The 7,233-nt window shown below is 50.6% G+C and overlaps 1 non-coding gene across 1 annotated transcript; it reads left to right on the top strand.

Moving 5' to 3' along the window:
• The first annotated feature begins 5,774 nt into the window (after positions 1 to 5,774).
• On the top strand, positions 5,775 to 5,877 carry LOC121039555 (U6 spliceosomal RNA). Its single transcript, XR_005794836.1, has one exon. It is a non-coding gene; the product is annotated as a U6 spliceosomal RNA (small nuclear RNA).
• Positions 5,878 to 7,233: the final 1,356 nt, after the last annotated feature.

The following is a 7,233-nucleotide window of genomic DNA, read 5'->3' as shown; positions in this document are numbered from 1 at the left end:
CCCCCCCCCCCCCCCCCCCCCCCCCCCCCCCCCCCCCCCCCAGCTCACGGTCTTAGCAACAGGGGCCCAGCGTGAGCCCAGGATGTCAGCAGGAGTCACACAGCTGCCATTTACCATGGTTAAATGCGTGTGCCTAACTCTGGGCGGGCTACTTGCCCTGCATGGTCTTATTTAATCTGCACATGAGATGTTGTTGCTCTCCAACTTTACAGATGAGGATATGGGGGCTCAGAGAAGCTTAGTGACTTGCCCAAGACCGCACAGCTAGTAAATGATGGAGCCGGGCCTCGATCTTGTCCCCTGCCTCCATACATCCCACAGCAGCCTTTTAGGTAAAGATCCAATTCACCGTCTGGCATTTAAGACTTTGAGCAGGATGACCTCAAAACCATCAGCCAGATGGGCCTCCTCCTCACCAGACCCACATAGGCCTGCCCCTGCCTCCCAACATCTCTTCCTACCCTCCATCACCGGGGCTGTCCTCCTGCTCCTCCCCTTCCCAAGGAACTCTAGCACTTAAAGGATGGGGGGTGGAGACTGAGAAGGAGAGTTAGAAGGGGAGGGAAGGGAGGAAGGGGTCTCAGCAAACAAGGAAGTTAGGACATAGGACTCGGGAAGAGAGGCCAGCAGGACCAGCGGGTTTCTTTCTCCCCTTCTGCATGCCACTTGGGCAGACAATCAGTGTAGTCAGCTAAGTGCCACAGACTGTACGTGTCACCCTGGGCAAAGCAAAGCACAATCCCTCTGAGTTCCGGCTACCCCGCCCATCCCCCCACCCCACCCCCACCCTGTCCTGGGAAGGAGTGTGCTTCAAGACCTCGCCAGCTCTGACACTCTGCCCCTGAATGGCAGCTGCTGGGCCTCCCCCCACCCCCTTCATGCTCCTGCTGCAGATGCTCCCTTGCTCCAGACGGGACAGTGGCAGTGACCAATAACCCACTCACCTACACGACACACCAGTTCTCCGGAAGCAGGGAGGGGTCCAGCCTAGTGGGTGCTGCTACCCAGTGAGAGGGGTCTCAAGAACCCTGGAATAAGAGGCAGGACGCCTGGCTTATGGTTCTACTCTGTTATTCACTCTGCCTAGTGATGTCGGGCACGTTAGTTCTTTCTCTGCCTATTTCCTCAGCCATGAAATGGGGGTGGGGACCATGCTTCCAGTCCCGACAATGGAGTTAGCTGCAACAGAGGAATTCCAGGCATGGGCAGGGGAAGTTTTGGGGAGGCTTTTGGGGACTGGCTGCTCTTTCCACCTGGGTGGCTGTTGGGACTGGCTGAGGAACATGAAGAGGAGGGACAGGGACCTACATAAGGAGAAGTGCCCGGCAGGGGACATGAGAATGACGAGGAGAGACTGACAGGAGAAGGCTGAGCGGAATAAAGGGAGAGGTGGAGACATAGAGGGAGGATGGAGAGCATCCCGGTCAGACGGGGAGGGGGTGGGGGGAGGCGGGCAGGAGAGGGGCTGAATCAGGTCCACAGCTGCACACCTGGGGCAGGAAGCACCAAGGGTGGAGTGACCACTAGGCCACCAAGAGCCAGGGGTATGAAGGTGGAGCCAGTGCAACACTGTTTGCTATTTTTCATAAGAAAAAAATGGAGGACCACCGACTGTGGGAGGGCTAGGGACCTTCTGATGTCTCTCCTGAACTCTTCTGGTGCAAAATTGCAAAATCACACTGACATCAACTAAGTAAGAGCGATATGCATAGAGAAAAGCCTGGCAGGACCTCTCGTCTGGAAGGAGGGAGGAAGTACGATGGGAAACAGGTATACCAGACATCAATGATATATGTAACTGCATATTCTTAAGCCGGAGAGCAGGTACACAGGTGTTGATAATATTATTATTATACTTTTTCATACGTCAACATATCTTATTTTTTAAAAAATCCCTGTAAGGGAATTTGCCAAAGTCTTCGCACTGGTTCTTTGGGAGAATGGAATTATCACAACTGTTATTATCTTCTTTTCACTTTTGGTAGCTTCCAAATGTTCTATATTGGGCAGCTATGGAAAAATAACTGAACCCTTTAAAGTAAACTCTTGCTGCTATGACCACAGTTTTAAGTCTTCAGTGGAAACTAAACACAACTGTTTGAGCCCCTCATCCTCATGCCCTTCCTCTCATCAGTTCACAGGCTCAATAAGCCAGCAGCTCCTCCACACTCTTCCTCCCCACCCTGCAACTGATGCTTCTCCAAAGCAAGGCTTTCGGCTCTCTTAGTTCCTTGAGCCCAAGATTACTAGGTTTATAGTGGAAAGAAAAGGGCCTGAGTCTTAGTGACCTACTGGTTTGGGCACTTGACCACTCTAAGTCTTAGTTTCCCTATTTGCAAAATGACCCAAGATTTTTGTGAGGATCAAATGAGGTGATACAGATAAAGCATTCAGCATGAATTAACAGTGCCTGGAACATAGGAAGTATTTAATAAATTTGCATCATCATCTTCATTATCATCATCATTGTTGACTGCCTACTGCTTCCTCTAGGAAGTCTTGACTTCACGAAAGAAATATTTCAGCTTGAGCTGGGCACCGAGCTGGCCTTCTCCTGATCCAAAAAAAAATCTGGATCCCAGTCTCCACTCTGTCAGCAACTGTGTGACATTGGGCGAGTTCCTCCCCTTTCCAATGCCTTAGTTTCCTCATCTGCAAAATGGTAGGCTTAGACTTCCTGTTCCAATAGTCTATGACTGGGGTAACCATATAAACCAGAATGTTTTTGAGAGAGAAATGGGCACTATCAATAATCATTTCAGGATGACAGGTTTAATGCAGAACAATCCCAGGCACACAGATCCATTATCTCCTTGCCCACCAGGGTGGTAAGCAAAATAATTCCCCTTCCTCCCACAGACAGCCACTTCCTAATCCCCAGAACCTGAGGATATGTTAGATGACATGGCAAAAGGAATTAAGGTTGCAGTCAATTGACCTTGAGATGGGGAGATCATTCTGGATTATTTGGGTGAGCCCAGCATAATCATAGGATCCTAATAAATTGAAGAGGGAAGTAAAAGAGGGAATGCCAGAGTGACACAATGTAAGAAAGACTTGACCCGACCTCACCAGCTTTGAAGATGGGTCCAAGGAATGCGGGCAGCCTCTAGATGCTGAAAAAGGCAAGAAAATGGATTTTCCCAGGGCACCTGGGTGGCTCAGTTGCTTAAGCATCTGACTTCAGCTCAGGTCATGATCTCGTGGTTCTTGAGTTTAAGCCCTGCATTGGGCTCTGCTCTGACAGCTCAGAGCCTGAAGCCTGCTTCAGATTCTGTGCTCCTTCTCTTTCTCTGCCTCTTCCCCACTTGCATTCTGTCTCTCTGTCTCTCAAAACTAAATAATAAAAACATTTAAAATTTTTTTTTAAAAAAGAAAAGAAAATGGATTTTCCCCTATAGCCTCCAGGAAGGGATGCAGACCTACTGAAGCCTTGATTTTAGCCCAGTGAGACCCATTTTGAGCTTCTGACATCCAGGACTGTAAGATAATAAATGTGTGTTGTTCTCAGCCACTAAGTTGGTGGTGATTTGTTATAGCAGCAATAGGAAACTGATACACCTAGTATGGCTCAGTGGGTCCCTTTGGCTGGTTGTTCTGTAAATGCCATCCTTGGAACTTAAGAGAACTAATCTAAGCACCAGGAGAGCTGGAATCTGGTCCCTGCTGTGATATTAACTCACCCTGGACCCTTGAGCCTTGGGCCTCTATAAAATGGGGGATAATATTCCCTGCCTTATCTATCCCTGTGGTTGTGGTTGGGGGGGGGGGGGGTTGTCCCATATTCAATGATTCATTCTATGCTTAGCTCTCTGCTGGGGGCTGGAGCACCAAGATGAACCAGACCTAGTCCCAACCCCATCCCTGCTCTTGAGGTGGGTACACAGACATGTAAGCAGGTGATTGAAATACAATGTGATGAACAGAAAGTTTTGTATGAGTGTACACAGAGAAATATATAGGCCCACCTGCTGGGGGTGGGAGTGGGAGGACAGTCAGGGAAGGCTTCCTGGAAAAGGTGATACCAGAGCTGGGTCTTAAAGGTTGAGTAGGAGAAGCCAGGCAAAGCAGATAAGGAGGGCAGGGAAGAAGGAAGAAAGAACAATCCAGACAGAGAAATCAGCAGAGAAGCAAGCCCCCAGAGATGTGAATCAGCACGGCACGGGGGACAGAGATATGAGCAACTTGGTAGTATTGACTTGGAAAGCCTGAGTATAAAGGGGATGCTATGAGGATTCAGTGGAATGAGGGGTGAAGGCATGATGTGAGCACAAGGTTGTATTATCGGTCTGCGTGTCCCCCAGACCAGTGCTGGGTCAGGAGACGATCTGTAACGTATGATTCCTCTTGACCTGGCTCTTCTGGTTGTCTCACCCTCACAATCCCCCCAGACATGTGCCAAAGGCCTGGCAGCTGCCTCGGCCTACTGTGGGGGATGGGGCCGTGCAAAATTACAGCCACTGAAAGAGGCCGGCGTGACCTCAGCAGCTAGGTTTCATCATTCTGAAATCATGCTCCTGGCCTTAGTCAGAGGCAGAGAGGTGGAGAGGAGAGGGTGGGAAAGCAGAGCGGGTGGCAGTAGGTTTGGGCGAGGTGCCGGGGCTGAAGGAGAAAGCAGCTGGCACCAGCAGGGGGTGAGACTCCAGCTTGGCTTGCATCCATCATGCTGTGTGACCTCAGGCCAGGTCCTTGCCCATTCTGGGTCTCTCTGGGCAGCATGGGTCCTTGGTGCTGTTCCCAAGGCCTGTCCCCGGTGGAACCTCCTTATGGAGGTAAGAACCCTGGGATCTGCTGGTCATTCCTGTGCATGTGGCTCTTTGTGGATAGCAGGAGCCTGTGCCCGGCCTGTCGGGGTTTGGGGCAGGGCTCCAGCAGTAGGCTGCTCCATTGGATCCACATTTCCCGCAAAGTCATGCCTTTGTGAGGCACATGAAGCTAACTGGCTTCTGTCAGGGCCAAACCTATACAGATGTTTCTAAGCTTTGGGTTACCTAGCTCACACTACCCAGGCGTGTTCCATTTGCATTCTGCATCCTTGTCCAGTCTTTTAAGCAGCAGTGTCTGGGTGAGGCCGAATACCTTAATTTGCTAGGGCTGCCATTAGTAAGTACCACAGACTGGGGAGCTCAAACAATAGAAATGTATTTTCTCACAATTCTGGAGGCTAGAAGTCCAAGATCAAAATGCTGGTAGGGCTGGTTTCTTCTGAGGCACCTCTTTGGCTTGTACGTGGCCACCTTCTTGCCTTGGCTTCACATGGTCTTTTCCTCTGTGTGTCCTAACCTCCTCTTAAAAGAATACCCAGTCATGGTGGCCCAGCCCGTGATTTCGTCGAACTCAATTACCCCCTTTAAAGGCACTATGTCCAAATACAACCACATTCTGAGGTACTGAGGGGTAGGACTTCAATATACGAATTTTGAGGGGGACACAATTCAGCCCGTAACACTGGGCTTTGGAATTGCTCGCGGAGTTTTTTTCTAAATACAGCTGTCTGGGCCCGTCCCCAGAGATTCTGAGGGTAAACTCCATGAAGGCGGGCCAGGGGCTTGCCCACTACTGTATCCCTACCACCTAGAACGGTGTCTGGCACGTGCAAAAATATTTGTGGAACGAAAGGATGACTTAATAAGCTTGGGATGGGGCCCACGTGTTTGTCATGTACAAAGTTCCACAGTTGATTCTGATTCATCTAGGGGTGGCATCCCCTCGAGATATGACTGGGTTTCATCTTTCCTGTTGCTGGATGGGAAGCCTAAGGCTCAGCAAGGAGCGCTCACTTTGGCAGGACATATGCTAAAGTTTGAAGGAGACAGAGATTAGCATGGCCCCCGTGCAAGGGTGACATGCTAAGGTTCAGTAAGAAAAAGGAATACTGGGCCTGGCACTCCAAAGAATGTGGGCTCTTTGGGTCTGCCCCAGCACCCCTCCAGGACGCCCAGGACACGGGGGAAAAGGGAAAGCGGGACCTAATGCTGCCTTTTGTACCTCTTTATCTAGCTCCTCATTGCATCCTTTGTAATATCCTTTCTAATAAACTGGTAAACGGCAGTGTTTCTGAGTTTTGTGAGCTGCTCTACCAAATTAATTGAACCCGAAGAGGAGGTCGCGGGAACCTCCAATCTATAACCAGTTGGTCAGAAGCACAGGTGGCCGTAGTCTCGTGAGACCGAGCCCTTAACTCATGAGATCTGATGGTATCTCCAGGTAGACAGCATCAGAATTGACTTAATGGCAAGCTCAAGCCCCACATCGGGCTCATCACTGATGGTGCAAGGCCTGCTTGGGATTCTGTCTCTCTCTCTCTCTGCCCCTCCTGCATTCTCTCTCTCTCCCTCTCAAAAATGAATAAACTTAAAAAAAAAAAAAAGAAAAGAATTGACTTAATGGCTTGGTGGTGTTGGAAAATACACATTGGACCTGCCTTCAGCACCCTTCACATATGGCCCCTGCCAACCCCCCGCCTCACCCACCCTCACCCCTGCCCAGCCTATGGTTTAAACCACATGAAATCCAGCACCGTTCCCTGATCCTGTCAAGCCACTTACCTTCTCATCTTAGCATGGGATTCCTGGAATGCCTTTCCCTGCCTTGTTTGCCTAGGAAATGTCTCCTCAAGCTACACTGGAGCTCGAGGCCTTCTCTGACTGCCAAGGCTGGGGGTCGAGGGGCATCTTCTGGGCCTGTAGAGTCCCCTGTGCTGCCTTCATATCATATGCTGATCACACTGGGGACAAATGCCCATTCTGATGCTGCCTCCAACAGACTGGGACCACCTGAGTGCAGGGCTGAGTCAGTTAGTATCTATGTCCTGATGCCTCACCCAAGCAGGGCTCTGAGTCTGAATCCTCAGCAAGATTCGGGGATTAAAGAATGAATGCTGAGGGGAAGAAAAAATGCTCCAGAGGCAACCAGAGGAGGAATAGGAGAAGCTCCAACACAGGGTCTCCATGCAAGAATCATTTTTCAAAAGGTGACATTCTTCCTATGCCTGCACATCACCATTAGTGGCAGAACTGGGCTTGCTGTTGCAGCTCCTGACCTCACCTTCACCTCCCCTACGTCCCAGCCCCACTCAGGCCTACGGAGTGAGGTGGTCTGGCACGGCAGGTGAGCTCTTGGAGCTGGCCAGTGCACAGTAGAGGCCGGGAAGCAGAATCTTAGCCTCAGGTGGAGACCTCAGGCCGGTTGGGCTGGCCAGGAAGCTCAGAGAGGTAAGAGAGCAGTGGCCCC

This window comes from Herpailurus yagouaroundi, unplaced genomic scaffold (assembly GCF_014898765.1).
Source record: "Herpailurus yagouaroundi ecotype Mexico unplaced genomic scaffold, PumYag 180, whole genome shotgun sequence".
Classification (NCBI taxonomy): domain Eukaryota; kingdom Metazoa; phylum Chordata; class Mammalia; order Carnivora; family Felidae; genus Herpailurus; species Herpailurus yagouaroundi.
Note: the sequence above shows the minus strand (reverse complement) of the source record. Positions and strands in the feature narration are given on the sequence as shown.